The following is a 13,207-nucleotide window of genomic DNA, read 5'->3' as shown; positions in this document are numbered from 1 at the left end:
CCAGAAAGGACCACCAGCCCCGCTGGGCCAGAAAGCGTCGCCAGCACCAGTCCCGCTGGGCCAGAAAGGACCGCCATCAGCCCCGCTGGGCCAGAAAGGACCGCCAGCACCAGCCCCGCTGGGCCAGAAAGGACCGCCAGCACCAGCCCCGCTGGGCCAGAAAGGACCGCCAGCACCAGCCACGCTGGGCCAGACAGGACCGCCATCAGCCCCGCTGGGCCAGACAGGACCGCCAGCACCAGCCCCGCTGGGCCAGTAAGGACCGCCAGCACCAGCCCCGCTGGGCCAGTAAGGACCACCAGCACCAGCCCCGCTGGGCCAGACAGGACCGCCATCAGCCCCGCTGGGCCAGACAAGACCGCCATCAGCCCCGCTGGGCCAGACAGGACCGCCAGCACCTGCCCCGCTGCCAGAAAGGACCGCCAGCACCAGCCCCGCTGGGCCAGAAAGGGTCGCCACCATCAGCCCCGCTGGGCCAGAAAGGACCACCATCAGCCCCGCTGGGCCAGACAGGACCGCCTTCAGCCCCGCTGGGCCAGACAGGACCGCCAGCAGCTGAGTCGCTGCCAAGGACCCCGCCGCAACAAGCACCACTGAACAGGACACCGCCGCCACAAGCACCGCTGAACAGGACACCGCCGCCACAAGCACCGCTGCCAAGGACACCGCCGCCACAAGCACCGCTGGCCCATGAGCGCCAAGGGCACTGACGCTACTGTGTCCGCCATGAGCAGGATGAAGCACTCTGGGCACAAAGCCCCCTCCAGAACCAGTGGAGATTTACATCCACTACCTCTGTCCTTGGCAGGATGAAGCACTCTGGGCACAAATCCCCCTCCAGAACCAGTGGAGAAAGGCGTCTACTACCTCTGTCCTTGGCAGGATGAAGCACTCTGGGCACAAAGCCCCCTCCAGAACCAGTGGAGATTTACATCTACTACCTCTGTCCTTGGCAGGATGAAGCACTCTGGGCACAAAGCCCCCTCCAGAACCAGTGGAGATTTACATTCACTACCTCTGTCTTTGGCAGGATGAAGCACTCTGGGCACAAAGCCACCTCCAGAACCAGTGGAGAATGACATCCACTACCTCTGTCCTTGGCAGGATGAAGCACTCTGGGCACAAGGCCCCCTCCAGAACCAGTAGAGATATGCATCCACTACCTCTGTCCTTGGCAGGATGAAGCACTCTGGGCACAAGGCCCCCTCCAGAACCAGTGGAGACTGTTATCCACTTAAGAGACTGTGACTTTGCACTCCCCAGGATTGAACAGTGGGCAACTCACCCACTGTATAGACATGAGAGACTGTGGATTTGCACTCCCCAGGATTGAACAGTGGGCAAACCACCCACTGTAGAGACTTGAGAGACTGTGGCTTTGCACTCCCCAGAATTGAACAGTGGGCAAACCACCCACTGTAGAAACTTGAGAGACTGTGGCTTTGCACTCCCCAGGATTGAACAGTGGGCAAACCACCCACTGTAGAGACTTGAGAGACTGTGACTTTGCACTCCCCAGGATTGCACAGTGGGCATGGGGCCCCCTCGTGGATGCCCCTGCAGTGTTCTCTCCGTCATGTTCGAGTATTGAGTGTGGGCCTCGCCCATGCCGTGTGGGCCCAGTGTTCCACGGACTTCAATGGAGCAATACCTGGACTACTATTCTTTGTGTATATATTTGTTAATAGTGTATATATATTTTTGCGTACTGGATTTTAATATATTACAATGATTACACTCATTTCCTTTTGTCTTTGCATTCTTCTGCGGGGTTTGGGGGTCTAACTGTAATGTATCATGCTGTATTAGTGTGTGTGTTGTAGTGGGTGAGGGTGCGGGTGTTGCGAGTGTGTGTCCCTGTTTTTTCCCTCCCCCATCCCCTGTGTCGTAGGTGCAGTACTCACCGTGGTCTTCGCCGCCGGCGTTCGTGCTCCTGGTAGAGGAGCAAGAAGATAAGGGCAGGGAAAATGTGCAGCTCTGGTTCCATGGCGTCCTGGTTCCTCGTGGGGTGTGTAGAGGTAAGCATTTTCCCTTCGAAGTCCTGTTTCCGCCGTGTTTTTGTTCGCGGTGAATCCACCCCAGAAAAGGTGGCAGATTGGTAGGTTGTGATACTGTGGGCGGTACGTTGTCCTCCGCCTGTCTGTTGGCGGTGACCGCCATGCTGTTTGTTTGTACCCCCGTGGCGGTCGGAGTGTTAAAGTGGCTGTCTTTGTTGGCGGTTTCCGCCATGGTCGTAATTCCATTTTTTTTCCGCCGGCCTGTTGGTGGTCTTACCGCCGCTTTAACACCATCCGCCAGGGTTGTAATGACCCCCAAAGTCTGAGAAAAACAAATCTTGATAATACCTCGGGACAATAAACACTGGGTGCACGCAGACGCAGGACAAACAGGTCTAAGTCTAGCGCCTCGCTGAGAAGTATCTTGCTTGGCAGGCTCCGCTTTTGAGGCCTCACCATTGATAGTCGGACTCTCTGTGCTTGCACTGTTTTGTCATAGTCGTGTGTCCCAAGTGTGACTAACTGACTCAGTATGTTAGCCCTAGCATATTCTGATGCAACTTACTGTATAATGATGAGTTCATCCCGGGAAGCGGCTGGGTCTCCCTCCCACCTCGGCAGACAGTGCAGTGAGTGCACATCTGTGGAGCTAGAGGCGCATTGCCAGTTTGGAGCACACTTCCCTCGGATTTAAGGCTGCAGTAAACCACACTGGCACACGTCCAAGGCTCCAAACATCTGTCAGACTAGCTGGGCACATATGGGATTAAATGCAATGTGCGCTAAAAGTGAAGATTTCACTCATTCTGTAAGGTGTCGACGTGGAGCGTCGGTTCTTCTTACCCTTATGTTGTTTCTGGTAAAGGTTACATTGTTGGCACCTATATACTGCGCATTCAGCCACTGCCATGGCAGCACATTGTTTCTCACTCACAGATTTAAGACGTGCAACTTGCAACGCAAATTTCTAGCATGCAACAGCAAAGAATTACCCAGCCTAGCATTCAAGAAAAGAATACATTTCAACCTGGCTTAATATTATGTTGTTACCAGACGGGCGAGAACACTGCATTTAAAACAAGTGCTTGTTTACAAGGGTTGTCTAGCTATTTGTGACAGACATACATATTAAAGTTTGTCTTACTTAATTTGCTGTCACTTGCCGATCACCGTGAGAATGAAACACAAACACGTATATATTAAGTTTAGAGAAATATGTATGCATTATAGAACTATGTATACAAACCGATGTTTCTTAAAATGCGTGCGTACATGCGTGTCTGTGTGTGCTAGAGTAGGCACTATCATTGATTGCATTATATATATATACACACATACATATAGATTAGGCACATAAAATACATCTGTACACATACATTTGTATAAAATGTATAGACATGTATTTCGTAAGCAAAGAAACCTGCATTTCAAAGCGTGCACACGCGTGTTGTGTGTATGTGTGTGCATGCAACATGAATATCATTACACTACACTGAACCTGACTAAATATGCATTTATATATATATATCTCCACACACAGTATATATATATATATATATATATATATATATATATATATATATATATATAGTTTATAAGGCAGTAGTTGATTTTTAGTCTCATTTTTTTTAACTAAAAACTTTAAAACGTTTAAGACACCTGGGGCCAGATGTAGGAAGGAAGCAATTTGCGAGTTGCAAATTGCGAGTCCTTCCGACTCGCAATTTGCAACTCGCAAATTGCTATGCAGTACGGTGTCTCAGACACCGACTGCAACTCGCTATGGGGTCGCAATGACCCACCTCATGAATATTCATGAGGTGGGTCGCAAATTGCGGCCCCATAGCGAGTATAGGCACTCGCTAACATGGAGGCCTGCTGTAGTCAGCAGGCCTCCATGTTAGCGACCTGCTTTTCAATAAAGCAGTTTTTTTTTTTTTTTAAATGTAGCCCGTTTTCCCTAAGGGAAAACGAGCTGCATTTCAAAAAATCCGAAACCTTTTGTTTCGGTTTTTTCAGGGCAGGGAGTGGTCCCTTGGACCACTCCCTGCCCTGAAAAAATATTTTGGGGTCCATTCACAAAGGGGAAGGGGTCCCATGGGGACCCCTTCCCGTTTGCGAATGGGTTACCATCCACTTCAAGTGCTTCCTACATCTGGCCCCTGGTCCCCAAGCTACACCTCCTATCAAATACACCTTTAAAGACAAACAATTCACACACAAGCACAAATACGCAATGTTATATGTGCTTGTTGGTTCGGCACTGACTGCCACGGAATGAAATGTTCAGTGTGGAGACAGTTCTACACTAGAAGCGACATGACGCAATCACGCCTTCTAGCGACAGATAAACTATGTGCATAGACCTCCTTTTCACATGATCTTTAAAATAGGCACATTTGAATCACTTTCCCAATGTCTAGATAGAGCAGACAATGATAGAAAAGGCAAAAGTGCATGTTAAAAGCGCGCCAGGGCTCATAAATAAATGTCTGGTGTTCCCTTTAGGAACATCTGGCCACTCACATCTGCTGCAAGTCCTGCAATCTGTTGAAACATTAACATGTTTTTGACATAAATGTTTAGATATTTGCATGGCTTAATGCTGCTTTGCTAAACAAGTGTTAGATAACGCACACACACACACACACACACACACACACACATACTCCACGCAGTCCAAATTATGCACTCTGTCACTCTGTGTCATGATTTCAATGCTGCAAACCTGACTGGGAAACCTTCAGTGTTTCCTTACTGCCTATAAACACATTTCTTATGGTGCATTTACTACGTTGCAGCTAAGTGGAATATATTTAGGTTGAGCCTAGACAGTGATTGCACTGTCGCTTAGCAACCTGTTTTGGATGGTTTGTGAGGTTCAGCTCTACACAGTGATTTTGATTTTGGATGCAAGTGTCCTTAAAAATCCTTGTTCGTTACTGGGTAATCTTATTCTTTGTCCCACCTTTTTTCTTGTCTCCTCCCAGGAGATTGGACCAACTACTATCTGAATACACTGCTCACCATTTTAAGATGTGTTCAGAGACTGCTTTGATCTTTCATCTGGAGCACTGGAGAGGAGTGCTCTTCTATCTGAGCTCTGCTGGAAACAGGGTTGTAAATCTTATCTGGTCACATTTGCTGTGCATTCAGAGACCGAGTTCATGTTCCTTGTAATTCCCTCCCTCCTCCCAGCGCTTAGATGTTTTTCGGCCTCACTCACCCTGCATCTCGAGACCCAGCTCTGGGCACCAGAATGGGCTTCATTTTGAAGATCCTAACAGTGCATATTTCCACGACAGCCGGTAGCGCTACAAAGTTGTCCCAGATGCGTGTTCACAGTGCTGGCTCAACTGTTTAATAACAATGTGTGTCTCCTTTGGCAAGTGGTGCCCTTTGATCGAGCAGTGAATTCAAGTGGCATAGTCCACACACGAGTCGTGACTGCTCAGATTTCAAGAGCATCCCCTATGCACATTAATTATGATTGGTGAGCCCTGACACATCCTCTCTCAAAACCAATCATCCTTTTTTGGGCTTTTATAAAAGGGCCAAGGATGCTACACTCATTACTTTCTATAGCAGCAGCTGCGGTACCTTTAACTGTTGCACTGCTCTGTTTATGGTAACTGCTGCGTTTTCTCAGCATCTCTTATGGTCCCCACATTACCACATGATGGATGGCTGTCTGACTGGCAGCCGGGGCAGATTGTGCTGGGTGGAGATGCCCACTGGCTGCAGGAGCTTGGTGACCAATAAAGTTAATTCAGTTCAGAACAAAAGCACGTTCAAGGCAAGGTGCGGGGCTCTCTCTCAGGTGAGCCCTCTGCTGCTATCTCCTGTTGTAATGAGGTAATGTGGGCGTTCTTGAAGAGAGTATGCAGTTTAAAAGACTTAAATCAAACAAATGCATAAGTCGCAAATCTGCAACAGTAGTATAATGTAAATGCTTGTAATGTTAAGCTTTTTTGAATTTATTACACACCTTTTCTTTTTCTAACCTGACCTTATTTATTTCAGTTTGATCTACAAATGAAACTTATTTCTTTTTTCTGTCATCAAAAGGTGTGGTGAATTATTTGTAGCAGGCTATTCTGCTCTCACTGGGACTGCCCCATTCTTTTCTTGGCCTCCATCGAAAAACGCTGGGCAGGCTGGTAAAAAATGGCTGCAGTGGCAAACCTAGCTCACAACCTTTGACTTCTGGGGTAACGGCTATGTGCCAGTGCTTCTTACACATCTCTTGATACACTGCTGTTCACTGGTACAACCACATTGGATCTGACACAGAAATGTTTGCTGTTAGGCACTTGGTGGGACTATCTCTGTTCACAAGAAAACCATGCATAGATTGGAATGGCTGGATCACTGACAGTGACCTGCAGATTAACTATTTTTAGGTTGAGAATAGCAGCGCACAAGCACTGCTTTTCCGATGTGTTGGTATGTATCTGGGCTTTTAACCACGCCCATCACTATCAGTCGTTCATAGGCTTGCCTTTCAAAAAGCCTTTGTTTTTGTTGGTAACTGCTTTACGTTTGTCCCTTCTTAGGGCAGTTTTGTTACCGCATTCGCCATTGACCCTGTTATATGGACAAATAGTTGATAACTTTGATTGCGAGCAACCTTCTTTTTCCTTTTGTTTGTCTCCTTCACACTCCCGACGGCGCTTTGAATCGTCTCACTTATGTGAAACTGTATTACTTTTTATTTTCAGTTTGTGTGGCAAGAAAAGTCCAGTTAGGAATTTACAGCGCTAATAGCTCTAACTCGAGCAAACGCGAGACCCTCTGTATTGGAAGTGTTTATTTTAAATGTTGCATTTTAATTGGAAATAAGAAATTCAAAGGTTCAAAAAAGGTTCACACATTCGTGTTACCTTCTTCCAGTACCTGTAGCTTCATACGTTCCTCTTGCAGCACATACGTACTTCGAATTATATTAATTATTTACCTCACAACTTTACTTTCTGCAATTTAACTGATTTATTTTTACACGTTCATGTCATGTTCTTTCGGGTGCTGCACCTTTAGTTTCCGTTATTATGCCTCTTCATGTGCACAGATTTTACGTTTTTCTGAGCCCCTTCTTTCAAAAACTTTGCCTTCATGTGTTACTTTGCTTTCATTTGCCACATACCTTCAGAGCAGAAACTTCCGGTCTCTTCTCTCAAGTGCCGATCTTTTGTGCTGCCTGCTTTGTCCAGCCCCTGTCCATGTTCTGATTTTGCTTCATGAACCTCCTTCTTCCCTTCAATGGTGGAACGAAACTAAAAGCCCCCGCAATGTACCTAGAGGGGGCCCCCTGGAACCAGTCAGGGGCCTGCCGCCCGTGCCCAGTGGGTTGTGCTGAGGGCGCCCCCTGGAACTAACACCTCACCCCGCCCCTATCGAGGGGGCTGCGGGGGCCTTTGTTACACCCCTACTTCCCTTTACATGTTCATTGTTTCGTGCATCCTCCTCTTAACAAACGTGCTTGACATACTTTTTACACATTTGATTATGTTCTTCCTCATGTCGTATTGGGTTCTTTTCACAGCCGAAGCTTTCTTTGTAGGACAATATCACCTGCAACTGTATGTGTTCTCTGCACAGCCTCAGCCGTGCACAGGATTGCCGTTAGATCGCCACTTTCATCTACACTGCTTATTATATTTAATTATTTTTTTTTTATACATATTGCATGCGTGTCGTTTAGGGTCTATTTTTCATAAATGATGTCTCTTTATGTACAAATTCAATCAGTTACTTTTGAAAAACACTTTTTAATTGTTGTGCTCTACAGGAGTCCTGAGCTTTGCCGGCAACTTACTCTGGACAGACAACAATAAAAAAAAAATCTAGCATTCGCGCTAAGAATTTTTCAATTCTATTAAGGACACGGAGGCGAGGATTATGCTTCTCTTTCCATGCTTCATTTTAACAGCAGCCAATGAAAATCATGGAAAGTAAAAAACTACATGACCCAACATTAGTCATATCACATGATCAACCATAGAGGAGGAAGCCTATAAAGTGTTGCATCACACCCAGCCACTCCTCTTTCTTTGTTCAAAATTCGCAACAGAAAAGTCAAAGATTAAACGAAATCCTCCAACGAAAAATCCTGAAAACAGATGAACTGGCTTCCGACTTGACCGGAAGAAGAACAAAATCGCGGCAGTCCGCATTACTTCTCATCATTTCCTAGAAAAAATGAAAAAGTCCAGGCCATAAAAACTGAATAATACAATAAATATTTATATAGCCATTACTCAATAGGGAGGGATAGCACTGAAGTACAGTCATTAGCACACAAATCAAATAACATGAAACTTTACAATTATATATACATATTTTACACAGTGCGGTGGGATAATCCTCGCCTCCGTGTCCTTAATAGAATTGAAAAATTCTTAGCGCGAATGCTAGAATTTTTTTTATTCTATGTCAGGACCGGAGGCTCAGATTATGCTTGTTTAAAGCTGATTCACCACCACCGATGCTATATCCACAATAGGTTTATAATAAAACGTTTTAAAAGTTGAAGGCGAGGACCAATCCGCTGCCTTTAAAATGTCCTCTAAGCGAGAACCCAAGCCTAAAGACTTTGATGCCATAGCTCCTCTGGCCGAATGAGCACCAAATTTAGAAACATCAATACCTGCTTCACTCAGCAACCAACGCATCCATCTAGCGAGAGTGGCTGAGGAAACAGGATGATATGGTTTAACCAAAGAAATGAGTAATTGACCTCCCATATCAGAATGAAACTCTTCCGTACTCACCTCGTAAGCTTTAAGACATTGTACCACACAAAGCTTGGGATTGTCCCCAAAACAGGGGTAAGATACAGACTTCAAATTGCATTTTGTTCTACGCGAAATGGAAAACGATACTCCTTCAGGAGAAAACACTCTCCCAGCCAAATCCAGAGCCCTAACATCAGAAACTCTCTTACAAGATATCAAACACAATAACATGGTGAGTTTAGCTGATAATTGTTTTCTAGACAAAAATCTATTAGCAGGCCAAGATTCTAAAAATCGAAGAACAACATTAACATCCCAAAGGGACGAATAACGGGGACGAGGGGGATTAGCTAATCTAATACCCCTCATTAGTTTGCATACAATAGGAGACTCTCCGATGGGCTTACCCTCCACCGGCACATGACCAGCTGAAATAGCGGATCTATAATTATTAATAGAACGGTAGGCTAACCCAGATGCTGCTAGAGAGGAAAGAAAATTCAAGACCAGACAGTTGCCTGCTGAAGAAGGATCTGCACTCCTAGAACTACACCAAGCACTCCATCGCTTCCACGCTGAAGCATATCTTTTGTGAGTACTGGAGGACCAGGCACCCGCAATGAAGTCGGAAGACTCCTTCGAAAGTCCTGGGAGGACCCATCTTTCCCTGAAAGACGCCATGCCATTAGGGATAACTTGCCTGACAGGATCAACGGATGCGACAGACCCCGAGGGTCCTGGAGAAGATTCTCTCGGAATGGAAGAAGGAGCGGATGAGCGCAACTCAGTTCCATAGCTACCGGAAACCACGCTTGCGACCTCCAAAGAGGCGTCACTAGAACTAGGTCCGCTTGTTGGCGCCTGATCTGGGCCAAGACTCTGGGAATCATCAGGAAAGGAGGAAAAGCATAACCCAGTTCCAGAGACCAGTCCTGAATGAACGCATCCGTCCTCGATGCCTCTGGATCTGGTCTCCAACTGAAAAAACGTTTCATCTGACGATTGAGTCGAGATGCAAACAGATCTATCGAGAAGGGGCCCCACTTCGCAGAAAGTGTTTGGAAAACTCTGGGATGTAACCTCCAATCGCTGAAGTCCCTGAGGTGACGGGAGTTCCAATCGGCCACTAGGTTGCTGGTCCCTGGAAGGTATTCCGCCACCACCGAAATCCTGTGTTGAAGGCAAAAATGCCAGAATTCCTTGGCAATCTCCGCCAGAATGCGGGAACGAGTTCCCCCCAACTTGTTGACATATCTCACTGCTGAGATATTGTCCATGCGAAGCAGAATACAACAATTCGTCTTGACTGGGGAAAGACTCTTGATTGCCTCCCGTGGACACTGGTCTGCACCGGGCTCCCCAACCCCACCGACTGGCGTCGGACTCTATCACTACATCTGGGAGAGAGCTGAATATGGCTCTGCCGTTCCAGGCTTCCATATGCTCGAGCCACCAAAGCATCTCTGCCCTGGCTTCCTCTGACAGAGGAATCTGGTCTGCATACCGAAGCCCTTTCTGAAGGCGAGATATCTTCAAACGTTGAAGGGCTCGGTAGTGCAATGGACCCGGGAAGATCGCCTGAATCGAAGAAGAGAGCAGGCCCACCATGCGAGCAATCGCTCTCAAGGAAATAGTCTGTTTGGATAATAGACACCTCAATTCTTTCTTGATTGAACATATCTTTCCTGATGGAAGAATCAGAAGGGACTGCAGCGAGTCTATCTGGAAACCCAGAAAGTCTATACGATGAGAGGGGACTAGAACCGATTTTTGAGCATTTATTATAAAACCCAGATCTTGTAGTAGAGACACTGCCCATTCGAGATGATTTAACAAGAGGTCTCGATCCTGGGCCATGATAAGAATGTCGCCAAGGTATACAATTAACCTGACCCCTTGAGAACGAAGAAATTCCACCACTGGACGCATAACCTTTGTGAAACACCAAGGGGCGGAGGAGAGACCAAAAGGGAGAACCTTGTACTCGTAATAGACCGTCTCCCAACAAAACTGAAGAAACCTCCGATGGGGAGGAAAAATCGGAATTGTCAAGTAAGCGTCTTTTAGATCCAGCCGGACTAACCAGTCTCCTTCTTGGAGAACATCCCTCAGTAAATGGATACCCTACATTTTGAAATGGCGGTATAGTAAGAAACCATTGAAGTCTTTTAAGTTGAGAACTAGGCGCGAGCCGCCCCCTTTGTTGTCTACCAGAAATACTGGACTGACAAAACCTGACGGATGATGGGGAACTCTGATAATGGCACCTTTTTTGAGAAGAGACAAAATTTCCGCGGAAATAAGACTGTGTTCTTGAAGGGAAAAAAGTCCCTGCCTGGGAAGGCATATCTGATAAGGGGATTCGTAAAATTCCAGCTTGAACCCCTGCACGGTCTCTAGGACCCAAGCATCCGAAGAAATCAGACGCCAATTCCCCAAAACATTTTGAGTTCTGCCCCCCAAAATCACATTTGAATTCAAGACCAAGCTCACCTGTGGCTCCCGACTCTTGGGAGAAAGATTGTTGACCTTTGGCTCTCCCTCTGCGGAATCTGCCTCGGCCGTACCTAGGCCTTGATGGGTAGAAGGTAGCTGTGGAGGGATCATATCCCTGATAACTCCCTCTTCCTTGTTGGAAGGAACCACGATGGGGGCCTTGCTGATTGAAACGGCCGAAAGCACGCCCTCTGTAGCGTCCGGCCCCTCGAAAAAGTGGACGTAACACTCTCCGGATGGTTCCTTGTGCTTTGTCCAGACTGGCGTAGGTGGATACAAATTTAGATAGTTCCTTCATAAAAGGCGAACCAGAAAGTAAACCCTGTGCCACGGGTCCTGATTCTGAAACAGCAAGATCTGCTAGTTTGGGATCCAATTTCATCAAAACCGACCTGCGTCGCTCAGACGAAATGGCGCAATTAGCATTGCCCAAGAAGCATAGAGCTCTCTGAGCCCAGCCTACCAAAATATCAGGGTTAATAGGATGACCCGATTCCTTGGCCTGAAAGGCTAATTCGAGGATCTTGGTTAGTGGACCAGAAACGTCTAAGAGTTTATCTTGGCAGCCACGCCATGCGCGATCAATACCCTTCTTAGGGTCTTTAGCAGATTTTTTGAGAAAAGTTACTAGGGTAGGATCTAACTCCGGAGTCTCTGTAACTTTGGATGGGAAATCTGGTCTGGGACACTCTGATCTTGAGCGAATATCTTTATCAAAGCCATGCCTGATATGGGCCTCGACATAATCCGCCACCTCAGGGGGTGGTAACCAAAGGGAGGATCTGGGGTGAACAATGTCCTCTGGTTCGAAAGTTAACACCTTAGGGGTGGGAACCTCCTGGTGATGAGCTTTCTTCTTGCGTTTACGAGGAGGCGCGTCCTCTTGTTCTGAGGAGGGCTCTGAGGAAGAAGATGATGAGGGTGGAACCTCCTTACCCTTTTTATGCAAACCTGCATTGTAATCATGCTCTCTAGCCATATTCCTTATAAGGGATTGGAAATCCGCAGCATGTGGGTTGGAAAGTTGCTTTTCGGGATGCGGGATTGCCGCAAAGGAGGGGTCCTCCAAGTTAGAAGCGCTTCCTGGCGCTGCCCAAGCCTGTTGTTCTACCAGGCCCAAGAGGTGATGTTTGATGGGCTGAATGGCCTGAACTAAGGCCTGATTAACTGAGTGACGCACACCTGCGTCAAGCGCATAAACTAAGTCCTGGTCAAACGAGCCAGCAGTATCATCCATGTAGTACAGTTCCTCGGCTGGGTCATCATAGCCAGCCATACTGAGATGCAGCAGAGATAAGCTCCAGAGGAGCAGTATAAAATAAAATAGTAACAACAGGAAAAATAAATCAGGACAGGAATCACAAAAGAGTCTTTAAGATGTGGAGGGAGCTGTCCTGAAAGGGTTAAAACCCTTAAGCCAGGCCCAGCCTGAATCAAAATTGTTCCAACCCCAGTGTCCCAGCACTGGGGTGTAATGGGAGCTGAGCCGGTGTAGGAATTCCTCAGAGGGTCTTAATAGCGATGCAAAATGCTTAGGAAGAGAGAGAGGTAACACCTCTAATTAAGTTCCACAACAATGGAAATGCTATCTGCGCGGGAGCGCCGATTATGCTCGAGGCAGTGCCTCTTAATTGCCCTCTAGGTGAAAAAAAGGAGAAAAAGGAGAAAACTGGGCCGCGCTCCGATCGAGCGTTTCAGTCCGACCCTGGGGGAAAGATGATTAACTAAGCGAAGCGCTCCGTGCGAGCGCGGGAGGCAGGCAAATAAACGCTCCGACCGAGCGTGAGAAAAAGCGTCGAAATTAAGGGCCCAACCGAAGCGGTCCGCTCGCAGCAGAGACGGAGGATCGGCAATGAAAGAACAAAGCCGGCTTCACACGCGCGTCTAATACACACGCGGTGGAGCCGGACCAGCGAGAGAACGCGGGTCATAAAACGCGCTCACGCTGAGCGCTGAGCGTAAAACAGAAAAAAGGGGGAA

This window comes from Pleurodeles waltl, chromosome 6, assembly GCF_031143425.1.
Source record: "Pleurodeles waltl isolate 20211129_DDA chromosome 6, aPleWal1.hap1.20221129, whole genome shotgun sequence".
In the NCBI taxonomy this organism is placed as follows: domain Eukaryota; kingdom Metazoa; phylum Chordata; class Amphibia; order Caudata; family Salamandridae; genus Pleurodeles; species Pleurodeles waltl.
This window is presented reverse-complemented; position numbering follows the sequence as displayed.